The sequence below is a fragment of the Triticum aestivum genome, chromosome 7A, assembly GCF_018294505.1.
Source record: "Triticum aestivum cultivar Chinese Spring chromosome 7A, IWGSC CS RefSeq v2.1, whole genome shotgun sequence".
NCBI lineage: Eukaryota > Viridiplantae > Streptophyta > Magnoliopsida > Poales > Poaceae > Triticum > Triticum aestivum.
The window spans coordinates 603271080-603278928 of NC_057812.1; positions in this window are offsets into that span (position 1 = coordinate 603271080).

Consider the following 7849-nt stretch of genomic DNA (forward strand, 5'->3'; position numbering starts at 1 on the left):
TAGAGCAAAAATTAATCAAAAAACATTTTAAACATTTTAAACATGGATGAAAATGACATATTATGAAGCTAGATGCAAATCTAAGCATATTTCATATATAAATTGTTTTAGTATGATGCATCGTTCGTGAGTTATTATATGCATGTTGAGCAAGGGTTTTTCTGCAAAAACTGCAGTCTCAGGATAAAAAGCTAAAATCGCAACAGGGAAATAAAAACACACTGGGCCGAATCCAGTCGCGGGCCTAATAGGAACAGGCGCTGGGAGGGGGATTTCTCACCATGGGCTATGGCCCAGGTCGGTGGAAGAGGCCAATGCAGGACGCAGCAGGCTGAGGCCCACCCGGATGTATGCAGGCCGAGCGATCTGGCACGGGAGGCCGAACAAGGCCGGGTCAACGAAGCCAGCCGGCGCGTCGTCTACCTCCTTCAAAAGGACAGAGGTGGGGCAGAGGGCCATGGCGCGGCGACTTCTGGCGAGGGGACGACAAGGAGGTGCTGGGACGGCGGGATCTGGCGGGTCTGGGTGCGGGGATGGAGTTCCAGCGGCGTGAGGATGTTCTTCGGCTCGGTGGAGCTGGCCTTGCAGAAGAAATACGGCGGCGTGTGGTGCTCGTCGCAGAAGAGGGCGACTGCAGCGAGGCAGAGGAACGGATGAAACTCCTGCAGAGCGGGCGTCCATGGCATCCCTGATGGAGGTGGCCACCGGCGGTAGCGCTCCAGCAACGGAGCTTCTCCTTGACGCCGGCGGGGTTGCAGGTGAACTCTTCTACCTGGTACAGGGAGAGAACGAGGGGTGAGGTAGAGAGGAGAGAAGCCAGGGAAGGAAACGGAGAGTGGGAGAGCAGGGAGAGGGGCGACCTGGTCCTGGACGTGGTCGCCGGCAGCCGAGGGGGGGAACGAGGTGAGGAGGAGGCGCTCGGGAGCTGCGCTGTTGTTGCGGCCTCAAGAAGAAAACAGAGGAGGAGCTCCTCTCTTGTGGTCTGGATCGAGGCAAGGAGGAGTTGGTGGCGAGCAATGGTTGGTGGGGAATGGATCCCGAGGGGGATTTGGTTGGCGACGGGACAAGCTCCCGAGGAACATGGGTGGCGGCGGCGGAAGGATTAGATGGATCGATGGGACAAGACTAGGGTTCCATCTATTTATATAACAACGAGAATTTTGGTTAGGGGTATTTGGTCCCTCCGATTGTAATTGGACGGTCGCGAATAAATAGGTTAGGGGGCCCAAATAAAGAAACGGAGACGTTTTGTAGACGTTTGGGGATGATCCGGACACGACGGTGACGACTACTCGGGTCAGGTCCGGGACAATTTTCGGACGCGCGCGCGAGGGGGGATTTGATGCACTGAGCAGAGAGGGTTTCGGGCCGTGTGATCGCATCGGACAACTCTGGAAGCGAAGAGGGGGAAGAGGATGGACTAGGTGGGCCGTGGCGAGACTGCGAGGGGGAGAAGAGAGAGAGAGCCCGGCATCTGTTTCCGAAGACCGAAAACGTCCGACGAAAAGACCGGCTATAATGTCGGTATAGTTTAACGGTTGGGCTAACAAATGAACTCCGAATGCGGTGAAACTTGACAGGCGGTCTATCTACACTATAATAAGACCACACGCCAACTTTCAACCCAATCCGAGAACCTTTTCCGGCCACTTATAAAATAATATTTCGGACATGCCGCGGGCGCGTGCAAGTGTGTCTGGGCTCAGAACGGACAACGGAGAGAATAAGGAGGCCGGGACGGATGCAAGTTTTGAAAACATGATGATGCAATGCACATGATGATATGACAAGATGCAACACGCAAGCGAATGACAAGGAAACAACAGCGAATAACAGGAATACACGTGGCACATCGGTCTCGGGGCGCTACACATCCGAATCAGTGTCAAAGCTTGCATCGACGTAACCATTTACGATGAGCTCTTTGTCACCTCCATAAATGAGAAACGTATCCTTAGTCCTTTTCAAGTATTTCAGGATATTCTTGACCGTTGTCCAGTGATCCACTCTTGGATTACTTTGGTACCTCCCTGCTAAACTAATAGCAAGGCACACATAGGGAATGACTTTCATTTTCTCTCTATCTTCTGTAGTGGTCGGGCATTGAGTCTGACTCATCTTCACACCTTGTAACACAGGCAAAAAACCTTTCTTTTCTTGATCCATTTTGAACTTCTTCAAAACTTTATCAAGGTATGTGCTTTGTGAAAGTCCAATTAAGCATCTTGATCTATCTCTATAGATCTTGATGGCCAATATATAAGCAGCTTCACCGAGGTCTTTCATTGAAAAATTCTTATTCAAGTATCCTGTTATGCTATTTAGAAATTCAGTATCATTTCCGATGAACAATATGCCATCCACATATAATATCAGAAATGCTACAGAGCTCCCACTCACTTTCTTGTAAATACAGGTTTCTCCAAAAGTCTGTATAAAACCATATGCTTTGATCACACTATCAAAGCGTATATTCCAACTCCGAGATGCTTGCACCAGTCCATAAATGGATCGCTGGAGCTTACACACTTTGTTAGCACCTTTTGGATCGACAAAACCTTCTGGTTGCATCATATACAACTCTTCTTTAAGATATCCATTAAGGAATGCAGTTTTTATCCATTTGACAAATTTCATAATCATAAAATGCGATAGTCGCTAACATGATCCAGACGGACTTAAGCATCGCTACGGGTGAGAAAGTCTCATCGTAGTCAACTCCTTGAACTTGTCGAAAACCTTTCGCAACAAGTCAAGCTTTGTAGACAGTAACATTACCGTCAGCGTCAGTCTTCTTCTTGAAGATCCATTTATTCTCTATGGCTTGCCGATCATCGGGCAAGTCAACCAAAGTCCACACTTTGTTCTCATACATGGATCCCATCTCAGATTTCATGGCCTCAAGCCATTTTGCGGAATCTGGGCTCATCATTGCTTCCTCATAGTTCATAGGTTCGTCATGGTCAAGTAACATGACCTCCAAAGCAGGATTACCGTACCACTCTGGTGCGGATCTTACTCTGGTTGACCTATGAGGTTCGGTAGTAACTTGATCATAAGTTTCATGATCATCATCATTAGCTTCCACACTAATTGGTGTAGGAATCACTGGAACTGGTTTCTGTTATGGACTACTTTCCAATAAGGGAGCAGGTACAATTACCTCATCAAGTTCTACTTTCCTCCCACTCAATTCTGTCGGATTTCGGGTTCCGGCAGACCCTTGAGGTTCGAACACTGGGGTGCGCGCGGAGATCTCTCTCCTACCGATCTACGTCCAATCTCCTCGCATGATCTAAGCTGGAAACAACGAACAACACAAGGGACACAGGGTTTATACTAGTTCGGGCCACCGTTGTGGTGTAACACCCTACTCCAGTGTGTTGTGTGGTGGATTGCCTCAAGGGCTGACGATGAACAGTACAAGGGAAGAACAGCCTCGCGAGAGGTGTTCTTGAGCCGGTACGATGAACTGTTTGGGTGAGTTCAGTCGCCTCTCTCTCTCTGCTAGGGCTCTACCAGATCTCTAGCTGGCTCCCCCTACTCTGTGGTGGCTAGCTCTATTTATAAAGGCCCTGGGCCTCTCCCCAAATAATGAGCGGGAAGGGCGCCAACAATTGGCCATTTTGAAGGGGAACATCTAGTACAAGTTATCCTGACCAAAGGTGGTCTTCGGCTGCCAAAAGCACGGGTGGTGACGCCGTCTTGGGCTCCACGGTGACCTCCGTCCTGCTGCTCTGCTGGTCTTGGTCTCGTTGCACCGGAATGGTAACCTTTGCCCGATGCCTTGGCCTGTGCTTGCCCCCTTTGCACCAAAGGGGAAACAAGGACACTGCGCATGCCAGCGCCCGCCTGGTCTCGATCATCATGGCTTGCGTCACGGGCTCCTCGCGAGGTACCCCTGCCGTGATCTCTCCGCCTCCTCGCGAGCCTGCCTGATGAGGCTGCCTCTGAGGAAGCTTCCGGTCGTCCGCCCCGCGAGGGTTACGCGCCCGGCTAAGCGGACCCGTAGTTGCACACAGTTGTTCCTCCTTGCCGCTGCTCGCTTGCCTCCTACCTTTCCTTCTTCTTCGGGCTCCAGCCTCCACCGCCAATCCGGATCGAGTTCTTCCTCCTCTTCACCGCCATGGCACCGACGAAGAAAGGAAGGGGAAAGAATCCTGCGCCTTCGCCCCGCACACCTCCGGCGGCGACCCCGCTGTTGGTCGATCGATCATACTCAATCCAGAAGCTTTGAACAAGGTCCGCTCCGCCCTTGCCACTATCTTCAACGAGTGCGGCAGGACCACAGTCTGGCCTGCGTCCCATGCCTCCCTTGATAGGATCGTCACGGAGGTCCGATTCTTCGCTGATGCCCTATGGGCGGGTCTGGTTTCCCCCTTTTCCGCCTTCTTCAATGCGGTGCTCTCCCATTATCAGATCCGCATGATGCACCTTGGGCCGGAGTCCATTACTCTTCTGGCTATCTTTGCTTTTTTTTGCAAGGCGATGATAGGCATTCCTCCTTCCGTTGCCCTGCTGCGCCACTTCTTTTCCTTGCGCATGAGCGACCCCACTCAGTGCTCAGGGTGTGTGAGCTTCCTAGCCGTGCTAGAGACGGCCGCTTCAGGGATCGACTTCGGCCTTCTTCCTCCTGAGGCCAGGTTCAGAGAGCGGTGGCTGTACGTGGACGTTGGAGTGCCCAATCCTCTGCTCTCGCACCCGACCTCGCCTGTTGTTCCTCACGCGGGTTGGGATCATGAGGTGCTCGCGAGCCCCCGGCTCGCCTTCGTCTGGCGCCGCTTCCAGAGTTTGAGGGCGCTCAATGTGACAGCACCCAAGGTGGTGAAGGAGTTCCTCGAATGTCGCATTGCTCCTCTCCAGCGCCACTCTCGCCGGATGTGGGACTTTGCGGGGCACAGAGACCGCATGCGGCTTCAGGAGGAGGACTTGGCGCCTGAAGTGCTGCGGACGATGCTCGGGGTCTTGACTGGCGATCCTTCCCCAGGCAGCCTTCGGAGTAATGGTGTCCTCTTGTATCTTTGCTCCGGCAGGGCCTTTTTTGTGAGGCAGATGCCCAGCTTCGACAAGTGGGGGTTGCACCCGGCTGGCTGCACGGGGCCCCGCGAGAACCCAGCCACCGTGGTGGCTCCCCCTGCTGCCCATAGCGGTCCTTCCTCGGGCGACAGGGCGGGAAGACGAGAACCGGGAGGAGTTGAGGCGACCGATGTCGAGGTGCCGACACCGCGAGAAGCCTCGAAGGCGGCGTCTCCTGAGGCCCGCCCTGGAGCGACGGCGAGTGCGGAGTTGCGGCCTATGGTTCCTAAGGCCGGGGCTCCCGAGGCCCCAGCCGTTCCTCGCGAGGCAAAGCCTGACGGCGCCCCCAGGTTGACTACTCCGGCGTTGATCGTCTTGACGCTTCTTTCGCACCAGAGACCGACCCCTGCGCCGAGCGGTTGGGTCGGTTCTGCGTAGACTTTGAGGCCCTCCGAAAGAGGAAGGAGGCCTTGGGTGGCAATGACCGCCCTTGCCGCTTGCTGAAGCGTAGGAAGTACTTTGCCATGGACGAGTAAGTCTTCTTCTTTCTCTGCTCATTTACTTTGCTATCCCTATGACTGATTGTGGCCTTTCAGGCCCTGCCCTGCGAAACTCGCCGAGTCAGCCCTGGAGCCATCCCCCCAAGCTCCGCCTCCTCCGCTGGCCCTGCTGCCAGACCTGCCTACGCGCCGAGCTCGAGCGGCACCCCTGCTGCCAGACCGGTTGGTGGAATGGTCCGTTCCATAGGGCACCTCGAGCCTGCGCGCCCGCTGTCCTTTCTTCATGAGGCCTCCCGGGGCACATCCGGCTTGCCCCGCGTTCCTCCTCTGATCATACATGGTGAATGGATGAAGTATGTCTTTGGTTCCTCCTCCGTGGGTGGACCGACGCCAAGCCGGACTCCCAGAGAGGTCCGTTCGGCGATGGCTGGGGCGCCAGCCCCCAGCCCCTCTGCATGCCTCGGTGGAAGAGGGTGACGCGGGAGACATGCTCAGGCGCGCTTGGGAGCGACGCGCCCTTCGCGAAGAGTTCCTCCAGAGGGCGGCGGATGCGGTGAGCCGGATCGGGGCAGAGCTTGCTGACGAGGATGCGCACCTCGAGGCCAAAGGCTTGCGCCTTGCTGAGGAGAGGCGCAAACTAAAGGTAGCTGTCACCGTCGCGCGTCACCAACGTGATCTCTAAAACACGAAGGCTGAAGCGTCGCTGGCAGCTTCGCGGGAGGCCTGCTCCCAGGCTGTCGAGGAGGCTCGGGAAGCAGACCGACGGTGCAAGGATGCGGAGGAGCGCGCATGGGAGCTCCAGGCCTGGAGCAACTCCTTGGAGCAGCAAGTGGGACTATGCCAGGCGGCCCTTGAGTTGATGGAGGGGGCCCCTGTTGACCGGGCGGAGCTTCTGAAGCGCGAGGAGGCGCTGACGCTGGAGGCTGCCGAGCGCAACCTTGATCTTGAGCGGTTGGAGACGAGGGAGCGCCTGGTGGCTTGGGCAGAGGATGACGTTGCCGCGCGCGAAGCTCGGGCCTAGGAAGAAGTCGATCGCCGTGTGGCGGAAGCTCGCTCGGCCTTCGAGCGCGAATACGAGACGAGGTTGGGGCTAATCAAGGCCGAGGCTAAGGGCAGGACCGCAGCCCTCAGGGCCAAACTGGCCGAAGTGACGCGGCGTGCGGACTCCTCCGTAGTCGCCCTCAGCACAGCACAGGCGGAGCTGTCCTCTTCCCGGGCCGAGCAGCTTCTTCTCCAACAAAGGGTTGATGACGCCGAGGCCATCGCGCAGCGGAATGAGGACGAGATCTACCAGTGGCGGGTTCTAGAGCGTCAGCATGCCCCCATGCTTCAAACGCTCAGAGAAAGGGCCAACACAGCTTTGGGCTACATCTGCAAGGCTGCCGCTAAGGAGCCGCACGAGGTCAACTACGCCGGCAACCTCCAGTTTTTCACCGATGTGGTGACGCTTCTGGAGAACCGCTCCGAAAGGTCCCGTTGGCTTGTCGAAGAGAGGAGCCGAGCCTTTCTCGGGCGCGCCTTCTCCCGCGTCTTCAGCTATCTACTGGGCAGGGACCCCCATTTCGACTTTGACGTTGCCATCGCACCCGTGCCCATAGCCGTCTGGGGCGACCTGGCGCGATGGGTGGAGGACAACGTGGACGCCCTCGTCAGGGCCTTCTGAAACGTCTCCAATGTATCTATAATTTTTGATTGCTCCATGCTATATTATCTACTGTTTTGGGCAATATTGGGCTTTATTTTCCACTTTTATATTATTTTTGGGACTAACCTATTAACCGGAGGCCCAGCCCAGATTTACTGTTTTATGCCTATTTCAGTGTTTTGAGGAAAAGGAATATCAAACGGAGTCAAAACGGAATGAAATCAACTGGAGAAGTTATTTTTGGAAGGAAACCTATCGGATAGACTTGGACCCTACATCAGAAGATGAAGGAGGTGCTCACGAGGGTAGGGGGCGCGCCCCCTGCCTCGTGCCCCCCCTTCGGTCCACCGACGTACTCCTTTCACCCATATACCCCCACGTATCCTAAAACTTCCAGAACAGAGATTAGATCGGGAGTTCCGCCGCCAAAAGCCTCCGTAGCCACCGAAAGCCAATCTAGACTCGTTCCGGCACCCTGCCGGAGGGGGCAATCCTTCTTGGGCGGCCATCTTCATCATCCCGGTGCTCTCCATGACGAGGAGGGAGTAGTTCTCCCTCGGGGCTGAGGGTATGTACCATTAGCTATGTGTTTGATCTCTCTCTCTCTCTCTCTCGTGTTCTTGATTTGGCACGATCTTGATGTATCGCGAGCTTTGCTATTATAGTTGGAACTTATGTTTCTCCTCCC